The sequence below is a fragment of the Hibiscus syriacus genome, unplaced genomic scaffold (assembly GCF_006381635.1).
Source record: "Hibiscus syriacus cultivar Baekdansim isolate YM2019G1 unplaced genomic scaffold, ASM638163v2 tig00110017_pilon, whole genome shotgun sequence".
NCBI classification, from domain to species: domain Eukaryota; kingdom Viridiplantae; phylum Streptophyta; class Magnoliopsida; order Malvales; family Malvaceae; genus Hibiscus; species Hibiscus syriacus.
In genome coordinates this window covers 354,486-367,700 of record NW_024062565.1, presented here as the reverse complement: position 1 = coordinate 367,700, position 13,215 = coordinate 354,486, and the positions used below count along the sequence as shown (strand labels likewise).

Sequence of the window (13,215 nt, the reverse complement as noted above, 5' to 3'; positions counted from 1 at the left end):
ACCCCGTCCTCGAACCCAAAATGAATCCCCGATCTCTGTCGGGTTTTTTCGGGGCACCCCGTCAGATTTTTTTTGCCTCGTCCCCGAACCCGACCCGAAATATTATACTCAAACCCGAACCCGAACTCGAACCCAAATATTATATATAATTAATAAAAATATAAAATATATATATATTATATATATATATATATATAATCGAGGCGGGATACCTTTTCCCATCCCCGAACCCGACCAAAAAAAAATATCTAAAAAATCTCCGATACCCGATCCGACCCGAACTTGACCGAATTTCGAGTTTTTCCCGTCGGGTTCAAGTTATTCTACCATCTCTAATTTTTATAAGTAAGAATGTCACATTGAGTGCAAAAAAAGTGTCGAATTCACATTAGTGTTTTTGGACAAATATAGGGACCCTCAAGTACATTTTATCAAATTTTAAACAAAAAAAATTTGAAATTTAATCTAATAAAAGAATAAACTAATAGATATCTTCTATAATAAAATTTTATAATATCTTATTTGAATTAATTAATTATTAAATAAAAAACGATGGATTATAAAATACGACCACGGAATGTCAAGTTTTTTTTAATTTGTAGTATATGTAGTAAGAGAGCATACGATGCTTATTTTTATTCGAGTTTTTTTTCCTCTTATCCATCATTGATGCTTAAATGAGGATGGTACAATGCCATGATGGCATCTATATTATTTATTTTAGGTAAAAGTATCTAAGGCCCTTATATACTTTTAAAAAAAAACTTAGTTTGGCCCTCCTATTTTTCTCTTCTATTTGGTCACTAAACTTTAAAAGTTTTCAATTTAATTACTCAACTTTTGAATTAATCTTGCTTTAATCATCTTGATTTATTTTATTAATCTTTATGTATGATTGACATTTATTATTCTTATTTATTAATATATGATTAAAATAGATTAATTAAATTAAAATTTTAAAATTATCTTAAAACAAAATATATTTCCAAAATTATAATTAAATTAAAAAAATATTCCATCTGCTTTATATATTTTCAAATCTCCATTCTCCTCATTTTTTCTTTTTTCAACCAAAGATTCTTTTTTTCTTTGATTATTTTTTTTCTTTCATTGATCAAGTATTTCATCCCCATTTTTTATTTTTTTACAAGTTCATATGGGTTCACTAAATCTGGTAATGAAAGAAAAAAATAATCTTTGGTTGAAAAGAAAAATACCACATCATACATAAATATTAATAAAATAAATCATGATGATTAAAACTAAGCAATTCAAAAGTTGAGTTATTAAATTGAAACTTATAAATTTTAATGACCAAAATATAAGAGAAAATAAGAGAGTCAGGTTGAGTTATTCTTGAGTTGGAGGGCCAGACTGAGAAAAAAATAGGATGTTGGCATGCTTTAACGTGCCACATCAGTAAAAAGTACAAAGTCGTTGGTCAAATGACCACATTGAGTTTTTTTTTTTTTAACTTGGAGGGCCACATTGGTTTTTTTAAGTACGAGACCTTAGGTACCCTTTTACCTTTATTTATTATATCGGAATGGAGAATCTAAAGTGTTGGGTTTTTTAATGGGTACACTACATGTTTAGTATTCAAACCATCAGTTTTAACCTGTTTTAGCACCTAAACTTTCATTTTTTAAAAAAAAATTATACATTGACGTTAAAAACTTAAAGGATAGATTGATGTGGTATAACTTCGATGGACGATGATCAATCCGAACAATGGACTACAAGAGAATGACAAGTTGATCAACATAGTCTAGTTTCAGGTCGATTGGATGATATGCCATGAAGATCAGAGGATGAAGAAGTCGAAGAGAGCATCTTTATTTAAGGAGATTGAGGCATTTTCCGTTGAAACGGAGGTCGAATCGTGTTCAGGATCGAAAAGGTGCGGGCTAGAAAGTTTGAGCTTCATCGACCTACGATGCGACGGTTGACGACTGTAGATGTGATAGCTGACGAGCCCGTCTATTAAGTTTATAATGGCGGGTTACTAAAATGAAAAAAAAAGAATAAACGTGAGGTAAAACTTTTAAAAAAATGAAAACTTAAGTACTAAAACAAATCAAAGTTAATAATTTAAGTATTAAGCGTATATTTTACCCCCATTTTAATTGAAGCCTGTGATGATATGAGCAGGGCAAAAAAATTATATTGATCACAAATCATCAATGATTGGTTCATCAACGAATACTGCACTTGATAGGTACAAACAGATTGATGTATAATCTTTACAACAAACAAATGAAATTGCTATATTAATTAACAGCCGACGATGATTTGATGAACTCCTAGGTTTAGAATCCACTGGAAAGAGAACGAAGGCGAATCTTCCCAAAATACCTTGTTTGTATGGCAAGAAAGTCCTCTTCTTCATGTTCTCGGATACTGCTTTGTTCGCTGTGTAATGCAGCTCTGAGCCGATACTTTCCGCCTAGATCCACCCGAACCAGAGTTTTCCCTGGATTTCGAACTTGAACTCTTGTTATCTTCGGGTTTCTTGAAAAAGCTTGACGAGTACTTCCTGAATCGGTCTTTATCTGTCGCATGTCCTCGGATGCGCTTCTAAACAAGAAGATATCTCTTAATCTCCATTTCTGGAAGATCCTTTGTTTGAAGAAAGCGAAGGCTTCGAATTCAACGACGATGGCTTGTTAGTGGTGCTTTCGTTTTGCTTTTGTTTCTCTTCTTCTTCCCAGGGATATTCCGAGACTCTGTAAGGAGAAAGTGATCTTGTTGCTCTACGGCTTGAATTCTTGGAATCTTGAACTCTTTCTCTTCCTCTTACGTGGTTATCTGTTTGATTTCGACTGGTTGAATAGCAGTTGCAAAAGGGTCACGGTCCTTTTTCTTTCTCGGTGAAAAAGCTTCACGGATGAGCTTTCTGCCTTGGGAAAATGGTGATTGCGGCGAGCGTGGGGATGATAAAAGTGGGCTTTTCTGGTTATACTCATCTACCTGTAACCCAGGTGGTGGCTTCAAGGGCTTGATTTTCCCTCCATCAAACAGATCTTCAGCTGAAAGAGATGTTTTCTCCAAGGCCTCACAAAAATCAAAAGCAAAATCATCTTCTTCCACCTCCTCATTTCTTGCTCCTCTAGGTGATTTCGGTGTACCTGGTTTCTCTTCCCAATCAAAAGGAATCGCCAAAGAAATGTTTCTTCTACTGCTTTGCCTGCCACCCATCGTGGAAAATCTATCAAATTCGCGATAAAACTCGGACAGTCTCGTGGGACTTGTGGGCGCACTGAAGAAGCAGCCACCACCGGCTCCTGTAGGAGTAGAAGGGGCAGTTGAACGAGGAGATGATCTAGCACTGTTGAAATCAAATTCCATAACTGGTATCACCACTTCCATTTTCCTTTTCCCTGTATGATTGACAGTCAAAGTTTAGGTAGCAGACTGACAACCAAAAGTGGTAAATGATAAAGTATATATACAAAAAGCATAGCACGAGGAGGAAAGGGTCAAGAAAGAGCAGGAGGTAGAGTTTTTTTGACCAATCAGCCGCCTTCTAATACCAACCGAATTCATTGACTGAATTTTCACTATTTAATTCTTCAATCCAACGGGGGAAAATGGTTTGTTTCTTGGATAAAGATCTCTATATAAAAATTTGTCATGGTGACCCCCACCACGAGGGCCACCGTTGTTGAATTTTCCGTGAAGCAGAAGTTGACATGGACGTATTTGTATATTACGAATAGAAAACAGATGTGATTTCTCTTCCTTTTTTACATCACCAATGCCATCATTCTGCCTTTACGTCCATGTGTCTGATATAATTTTAACTGTAGCTTTGACTCAATGCAACAATTCGATTTTAATCGAATTAACCGATCTAATCGAATTAGTTCAGTTAATCGATTGAAATAATTGAACTTTGTTCGGTTTGACTAATATTTAAAAAAAATTAGTTGGATTAACAGTTAAAGAAAAAATTAAATTAATTCAATTAATAATAATTTGATTTGGTCGTTGACCGAATTAACTATTTGAACTCCTATAGTGAATGAATATCATATTATAGCTTCACCGTAGATGGCGTCAGAGATTATCAAAAAAAATTAGTTGATCCTTATTTTCATATGTAATGGGGAGGTAAGATAGTAGGTTGCCTCCAATATCAGGTTGAGAACAGCTTCCGTAAAAAACCTTCTAACTATGAAATGTCCTCCGTGGGACTCGATCCCACGATCCCAAAATTAAAAACCTTGTGCTCTACCAACTGAGTTGGATAGTCATTTCTAACAAACCGGGAACAAACTCTGAAATTTATCCTACTTTCAAAGATTGATGGACCGGAGATTAAATGGGAAATAACTCGACTGAAAGCCTTAGTTTAGGTGAAATGCAGTTTTCATATTGGTTGCCTGCTACCGTAACATAGTGAAAGAAAGCGATGCAATCGACCTTACAAAGTTGAACAAAAAGTTATTACAGCTCATTTGCTCATGTTTTGAACACGACTTCCATTAATGTTAAAAACCAATAATTTGAAATGTCCAAGGCTAATGGCTGCAGCTTTCGTGGAACAGCGGCATATTGGTGATATTATGAACCTTAAGATTAAGGAATCGGATTAGTTAATGTGAACAGTTGAGTAGTTATTTTCTCATTTTGGTGCTTGATCTTCTAAGCTACTGCCAGGCTTTTAATAGTTTGGTGTTCGAATATTAATATATGGTTTTTTTTTTCGAGTAAAAATATGATGTAATTAGGACCATTAATTTGGCTCGTTTACTTGACATTGGATTTTAAAAATTGTCTACTTTATTATACAAACGTGTGCCGGAAAACTACAATTTGACTAGTTCATGGAGATCTAGATGGTTAGACTTGTGTAGGTGGAAAACTTCATCGGGGACAGGCTGTGTTCTGTACGTGCAGCATTTCAAGGCTTATCAACGATAGGATATTAAAAGAAGGGTAAATTATATATTTTATCATTTAAATTTACTGTCTCTCTTATTTTACTCACTAAACTTTTAATTTTTTCAATTTGCTCCCTGAACTTTATAGATTGAATTTTATGTCACTTTGTTGTTAATTTTGTAACAATGTTATGACATGGCTCAATTGAATGATATTCTAAATTATTAAATTCAACGTCAGAAAAAAGAAAATGATTAAAAAATATGAAAAAAATATAAATTATAGTATTAGGCCACCTCTTCCTCCGGCATTAGCACCATCGCAGCCCCACTGCCCTTTTACTTTCTATGATCGTCGCCCTAAAGAGCATTTCACTAGCTTTTGTCCTTTTATGCCTCTATGAACATCTCTATGTTATGATGTTATCCAATCTTCTTCTACTTCTTCTGCTGCTTCATTTTCTTCTCGTAAGGCTCCAATAGCTGCCACTACTTCAAAGAACGAGGGATTTTATGGCTTTTGAACCTCAAAGAAAATATTGTGCCGTTAGGGCTCGAAATACACTTTGGTAAGTCTTTTATCATGACACCAGAGGAACCCACATAAAAAAACGACGAGAAACATAAGGTATTATGAAATTGTTAAAGTTGAAACTCCAAATTTGGGTTTTTCTTCAAGCTTCGTTCATGGTTATACTTTTTTAAGCAAAGAAGCCTGCCAAATTTAGAATGAAACCGATTATTCATATGAGATAGAGATCATAGAAGAATAAGAAAAAGAAGGAAAAAGAAGAAGAAGAATAATAAGAGGAACCTAAGTTGACAATTGTTACCATCAGTGTAACACCCTAGACCAGTACGATACATAGTCAACCGCTTTAAGTTGCTACACGAAACCACCGAAGTGCCTGACCAACTTTTTTATTTTTATTTTTATTAAATATAACGCAACTGTAAAATAAACTGAAGAATAAATAAAATCTTTACACTGAGGAGATCCAAATTAAAATATTTACACTTTACAAAAATAATACAAACCGTTCTACTGAAATTACGACTCAACTGGAGAATAAAGTTTACATATACTGCCCTTTCAAAATGTTGAGACGTAATCTGAATCTGCACTGGTCTAAATTGGGTTTTGTTCTATCTATCACTCCTCACCTGCCCACGAAAACAATCCAATAACTAAAACATACTAACTGCATATCACTGAAAGGCTAGATATTAAGTATACTGATTTGATATGCTTAGTGAATATCCTTGTGATATTCACTCTTTACGCTACTATAGGCATCATGGTGCGGTTTAAGGATTAATGTATCTCAGAGCTCACGCACCCCTTTAGTCTACTAGGATGCCCCCAGAATTCTGCATCATACACCATATCTTTGACTAACCCACCATTTGCGAGTGTCAGGCCTCGACCTTAGTTAGTCGATTTTAATGGCCTTGCGCCCTTCCTAGGATATATCTAGATTGTATTTATACTTTCGACTTCACTTGTTTTTCTAAAGGAACTCGGGTGTCCGAATCGTTTCCCGAGCATCAAACAAGACTAGTCTTATTTGTCCCTAATTATTTGGTTTCTACGTTTGATTTAAACATTAATATTGTTCTACTTGTAGTCTTATTTGATAGTAATTATAAGCTTTTGGGAAACCTCTTTTGCTTATATACTCTTCCTGAACTATAAACCATTTCTTTCCCCTAGTATCGATATTGGCCTTACAATATCGATACCATTTCATTAGTATCGATACTCTACCCAAGGTATCAATAACCTTACATCTACTTCATTCATCGCATCCCAACTTTAAACACCTTCTATAACATTTATTCTAGTGTTGTACGCATATTTGAACCTGCTTATTGTCATACTATACGTCTAGGGCCTTCCGAAAAACGTTTTAGGAAAAATTTAACATTTTGGGCAGGGGTTTCGAAACCTCTCTGGCAGAATGTCATTTTGGACGAGGAGTTTCGAAACCAACCCAGGAGTTTATAAACTAGTACTGCAGAATTCACTTTTTCAACCGAGAAAACTCTCTAAAACACCCTAAATATTTCCTAAGTCAACCAAACTCCTACCTTGAGGTTTCCCATTTATTATTAAGTCTTATGTGATCATAGAGGAGGATAAATTAGGCTTTAATACATACTAAAAACATAAATCATACAATCTACCATGAAAATCTACTAAGCATGCTCAAACTAACTTACAAGCTAATCTCTTTCAATTGATACTACAACTGGTATGGAAAAGCTAATAGTGTGTTACCTGGGTTCTTTGGATGCTATAACCTCTCTCAAACAACTAGGAATCTACTTTTCTTTTACACTTGGCTTTTGAACTCTCTTCAACTTCTTTCACTAACAAGGTATTTGAAATGAGTTATGTACTCAACTAGAGGCTGAATAAAAATTAAATGCATTCCCTATAACTCAAATCATTTCTTAAAATGACTTGAATCACTTGATTTCTTAAAACCCATAAAAACCCCATTTTTGAAAATCTAAACCAAATCTTAAGATTAAAGGCTCTAATGGAAGCTTAGGAGATGAAGAATAGGTTTCTACCTTGGTTTCTTCAATCTAGGCTTGAAATCTTAAGGGATCTCATTTCTTTGTTTAAATGTGGGAGAGGAAAAGAAGAAGAGAAGAGAAGATATTTTAGGCTGATTATTTTCGTGGAATTCTCTAGAGATTAAGAGGTTTATAACCCTCGAAACAATATGGGTAAACTATACTTCTAATCATTCTTCCTTTAGCTTACCTTTAAAAACACCACTATCATTAGCCTATTAGGCCAACCTAATCCCAATACTGTAACACCCCCAACCCGTATCCGACCCGGATACGAGTCCGAAGTGTCACATTGACTTTTCAAACCTTGACTCTTAAGAAAAATCCCGGGAAATTTAAAACTTTATTTAAATCAAAATAAAGACTTTATCAGAGTGATCGTACTTAATGACTTATTACATGCCAACACTTTATATATAACCAAATACATACTTTGTCAAATATTTCTGATCTGATCTTTTGGTAAGGAAAACTGACATGTCTTGCTCCGCATCCCTCCTTACTCTTCTCGAAACCTACGTGTGAAACAATCACACGCTAAGTCGAAGACTTAGTGAGGCATAACAACTTATAATGCACTTTAAAACATATATTGATACATGCATGTTCTGTTCTATCATGTTATAGCAATTCCATGCATTTTTCATATCGTATAAAATCATATCAGATTAATTGCAGTAAATACATACATACACATAATTCATCATTAACAGTTTATCATATAATCACATACTTTTTCAATCAAACACTATACACACACAACATCATATCATTTCTATAGCATTTATCATACCACTAACTGATATTTGTTCATATCTCTGGATTAGCCCATGTACATATGTGAGAACTATCGATATGTGAGTCTATAGAGGTTGTGCACTATGCTGTCACCACAGCTCGTATAAATGCACCGAAGTGCCCCGTAGAATTGCACCGTAGTGCCATATAATGATGTCCATAAGGACCACATAGAATTCTTTAAGAATCATATACATATGCTAGGGATCAAGTATTGTCTTTCCAGACTTCACATGTTCCAAAGAATATACATATGTCCCGAAGAACCGCGTAGAATTGCACCGTAGTGCCATATAATAATGTCCATAAGGACCACATAGAATTCTTTAAGAATCATATACATATGCTAGGGATCAAGTATGTGTCTTTCCAGACTTCACACATGTTCCAAAGAATATACATATGTCCCGAAGAACCGCGTAGAATTGCACCGTAGTGCCATATAATAATGTCCATAAGGACCACATAGAATTCTTTAAGAATCATATACATATGCTAGGGATCAAGTATATGTCTTTCCGGACTTCACACATGTTCCAAAGAATATACATATGTCCCGAAGAACCGCGTAGACCCTCGACTCTTGACATGCCAACTATACCCCTAGCTCTCATGACACATAACATGGGCGTTATCATTTATTTCATTTCAAATATTCACATAAACTTGTAATTCACTTTCACATATCACTTATCACATAGCTTCTTTTCATATGATCACATAGTCACGTAGTTCACTTACACGTAGATCATTTCCATAATTCACATGTCACATATGTCATGTTTTCATATAATTTCTATCATTTCTCACCCAATCACCTTTATTCATGTACACATACTCATCATCTTGTTCACATATGATCATATACTTCATATAACAGATAGGAACACTTTCACGTAGCTTATAATCATAGGTTTTGTCTCATAACATATACTTGTTTTCACATATATTTCATATCAATTCTTATTCCATCACATAATTCCTTTAACATACATAACATATCATGTAACATTATAATAGAAATACTTATAAGTCATATCACTTAAAGCACATATACTTATAGTCACATTGCTTATATCTTAATCTTATGCCTTCTCTTAGACATATATATATATATTCACATGTTCAGGTAATCCACCATTTCATCACTAATTGTGTATTCATATAACTCATTTCATTTCATTTCATATCTATCTATATATATATATATCTCAAGATTATCCTAATATAAATCATATAGCACTCTTATATTTCGTATTCATCTAGGGCAGACTTATAAACATATCTCACTTCTATTATTTCTATATATAATCTAATATGTTTACTTAATTCAATTTCATATAACTCCTATAATCTTCTCATATAACTTCATAATTTTCTATCATACAACCCATGTGTTATAGTTTTATTTAAACATATGAATCTTTCCCATCTAGCTTATCTTATATGTTCATCTTATCATTTATGTTCAAATCTCCTAGTTAGTGTACTATTCTCACTTCATCCTATAGATCAATATTATCCAGCTTATTTCACTTATCATATAATAATAATTATATTTTACTATGATCACATAGTTTATATCTCATATAATTCATAACCTTTCTTATGGAATTACTTATACTTATCATCCAACATAAAAGAACAGATCAATCTATATCATCAAGCATACATACATGCATATTCCACTCATGCCTTTAATCATGAATTCATGTGTAACACTTTAGGAAATAGACTCATCGCAAGTCTTATTCCCATCGCACATCGTATACTATTGAATATGCACTCACCTGGCCTCACTAGTCAATTCCAATCTCTTATCTTTCCCTTGATCGATCTTACTTGCCAAACGTTCCGGAATTTCTTTATGCGTAGAATCTACATAATTGTACATTTCGAGACAATCATTAGATACCTACACCTTGTAATTGGATAGCAACTTAACGAACTATTAACCCATATTCCCAATTTCCTTTAGAGGGAATCGGTTCCCCCCTATGGGGTATCGGTTCCCCCATGACATATGGAAATCTTGTCGTTTGAAGGGGTATCGGTTCCCCTTGAATGGGTACCGATTCCCCTTGCCCAGAAATCATATTTGAGCTCAAAAATCCTTCATTTCAGCTCAAACATCATACTTCATTCTCTTTAATATCCTAACTTTCATACACATACTTAAACTCATTTCTACTCCATAATCACTTCTTTAAACTCAAAATTCTATCATTTACATGGCATTCAAGAATCACACTAAATTCCAACATGTTCTAAACCCATTCTATCACTCATATCTTAATTTAACCCTTGACAAGTCAAATTCAACTTCACAATCTATCTCAGTCCATATCAAAAATTCACTTAAAAACTCATTTTCTTAATTTCTAACTTGTTAATCTTTGAGGTTTAAGCCACCTAAAGCTTTCCTTAATCTTTCTTAATATCCCAAGAATCAAAACAAGCTTTAAAACAAAAAAATTAACCAACTAAAGACCCACTTACCTTATACCAGGCTTCCGGTTGAGAGAGGAAGAAGAAGACTGAAGAATGCTCTGGACTCTTCTTCCTACGTGCTTATTACCCTTTATAAAGGGAAATAAAAATCTTCCCTGAAAATTACCATAGTACCCTTAATTTTCCAAACGTAATCATTAAATCCAACATCACTTTCTTCAATTAAATCCATGAACTTTTAACTTATTTCGAAATCGAGCACCTAGTTTACAAAATTGCAATTTAGTCACTGACCCTGATTTGGGATGTTACAAATACCCTTAAAAATTGGTCTAATTTAGCTTGGAAAATCTAATGGGCTCTATTGACGATTTCGGGTTAACCAAAACTACTGACCCAGAAATCGAGGCATTATAGTCAGACCTAATTACGCTTGTGGTGGTATATCACAATGGCCTCACCCACCATCTCCTTCCCAAGTTTTTAACTTCAACAACTGAATGTGATGAAAGAATAGTGTGAAGTTGTTACTAGAAACCAGAAGAAAGAGGAAAAATTTCATCAGATCCATTTTTTGGGTTCTCTCAAAAGAATGAAGAGGTGGGGGGTTGTGGGTGTACAGTGACTGAGGGATGAACACAAGATTTTATGTTAGGGGATGAATTTGAAGTTATAAATTTTTTGGGACGACTAAAATTTTAGGGGGTGAAAGTAATTTTCTATAGAAAATACATAGAAAAATTTAAAATATATGGTAATTTATTTTTAGGGGGCGACTGCCCCTACCAGCCCCGCTTAGGTTTATCTATGTTGCGATTTTGATGGAGTTTTTGGGGGTTTTGTGTTGGATGAAGTTTTAAATGGGGAGGAGTGGATGAATATGGATAATGAAAATAGGGTAAATATATAAGTATTTTATGAACTTTTAGAATGTTTGTTATTTTGGTCACCAATTTTTTAAATTTACAATACAGTCATCAAATTTTTAATTCGTTTTCATTTTTATTCTTGTCGTTATCTCCCGTTAGTTTTTACTAATGTGACACGTTACCTCTGTTAACTCTTTGATGTGTCAGCTTCTTCTTACAGTTCTTATCTTGTCTTCCATTACAGTCACAACTAAAACCTTTATCAATGGAAGGACATGATCCATTTTTGTAGAGTGGATAACACTCATCAATAACCCACTTCCCCTTTGTTAAATCGCAGTCATTCTTCACATTCTCCTTAATTTCTCCATTCAAAAAGCTTAAATTTTCAATAGAAGTCCTTCTTTACTGCTTGGGAGCTCAAATTTGTCAACTTGATTTTCTCTCACTTCACCTCCTTCAATTATTTCATTGGCTTTAACTTCAACGTCTTCCAATGAAGGTGCAAGTGTTTCCTCTGGTTCAGTTTCACTTTCACTTTCACCATCTTCTAGCACTTCGCCTTCGTTTTTTTATATGGATTGCTTAAAAATTGAACAACTTCCAGACCCATATTCGTTTTCTAAAAAATGGGTATCTTTTAGTATTGAATGCTTTGAGCTTTCTGCTGAACTGTTGTTACTAAAACTAATCAAGCGCTCTATGGTTATGGGTTTATGGCCACCCATATTGAAAACTGAATTATTGAACTGAAAATAGATATCCTGGTGAATTGAAGGGTTAAACTCGAGGACCTAAGTAAACAAGTAAACAAGTAAACAAGGAAACAAGGGAGATTAAAGAAGAAGATATTGTGAAAACAAACGCTAATAATCTAGTGGATGAGGAGAAGAAACTTCTTTGTCTCTCAATCAATGAGCTCGCCGGTAAAATGCTTAAAAAATAAAAAGAAGAGTTTTTTCCCCAATGGATTTGGTAGAGGAAATTTATCAGTTATGCATGTTCTGCGAAGACGAAAGTAAAATCACGAATTTTTCAAGAAAGTACAGTAAAAAGAAGTTTTTTTCCCAAGGGTTTGTTGGAGTTTGAAGAAAATATATAATTCATTTCTTTGTGGAGAAGAAGAAGAAGCTGCCACGTCAGAGAGTTAATGGAGGTAATGTGTCACATCAGTAAAAACTAAGAGGTAACAGTAGGGATTGAAATGTAAACGAATTAAAAATTTGATGACTATATTGTAAGTTTTAAAAATTGAGTGACCAAAACGCAAGTTCTTTAAAACTTCAGGGACTTTTTATATATTTTACCATAAAAATTATAAATACTAATACTAATAATAAAATATTAATTGAATAATAATAATAATAATAATAAAAATAAAATAAATGCCACATCCTAATAGAGTTGAGGAGAAAACGGTTGAGTTATCAAAAGAAATTAAATCTATAAAGTATAGTGAGCAAATTGAATAATTGAAAGTTTAGTGAGTAAAATAGGAGAGAGAGTAAAGTTAAGTGATAAACCGTGTAATTTATCCTAAAAAATGAAAAATCCTTTTTAATGCCCTTAACGCGTAATTGGCTAAACTGATTTTCAAAACCCATCAGAGCCTGGAGGTTTTTTTT

The 13,215-nt window shown here is 33.8% G+C and overlaps 1 pseudogene; it reads right to left on the bottom strand.

The window, feature by feature from the left end:
- Positions 1–2,142: 2,142 nt before the first annotated feature.
- On the bottom strand, positions 2,143–3,429 carry LOC120212840 (annotated as a pseudogene).
- Between the last annotated feature and the right edge of the window lie 9,786 nt (positions 3,430–13,215).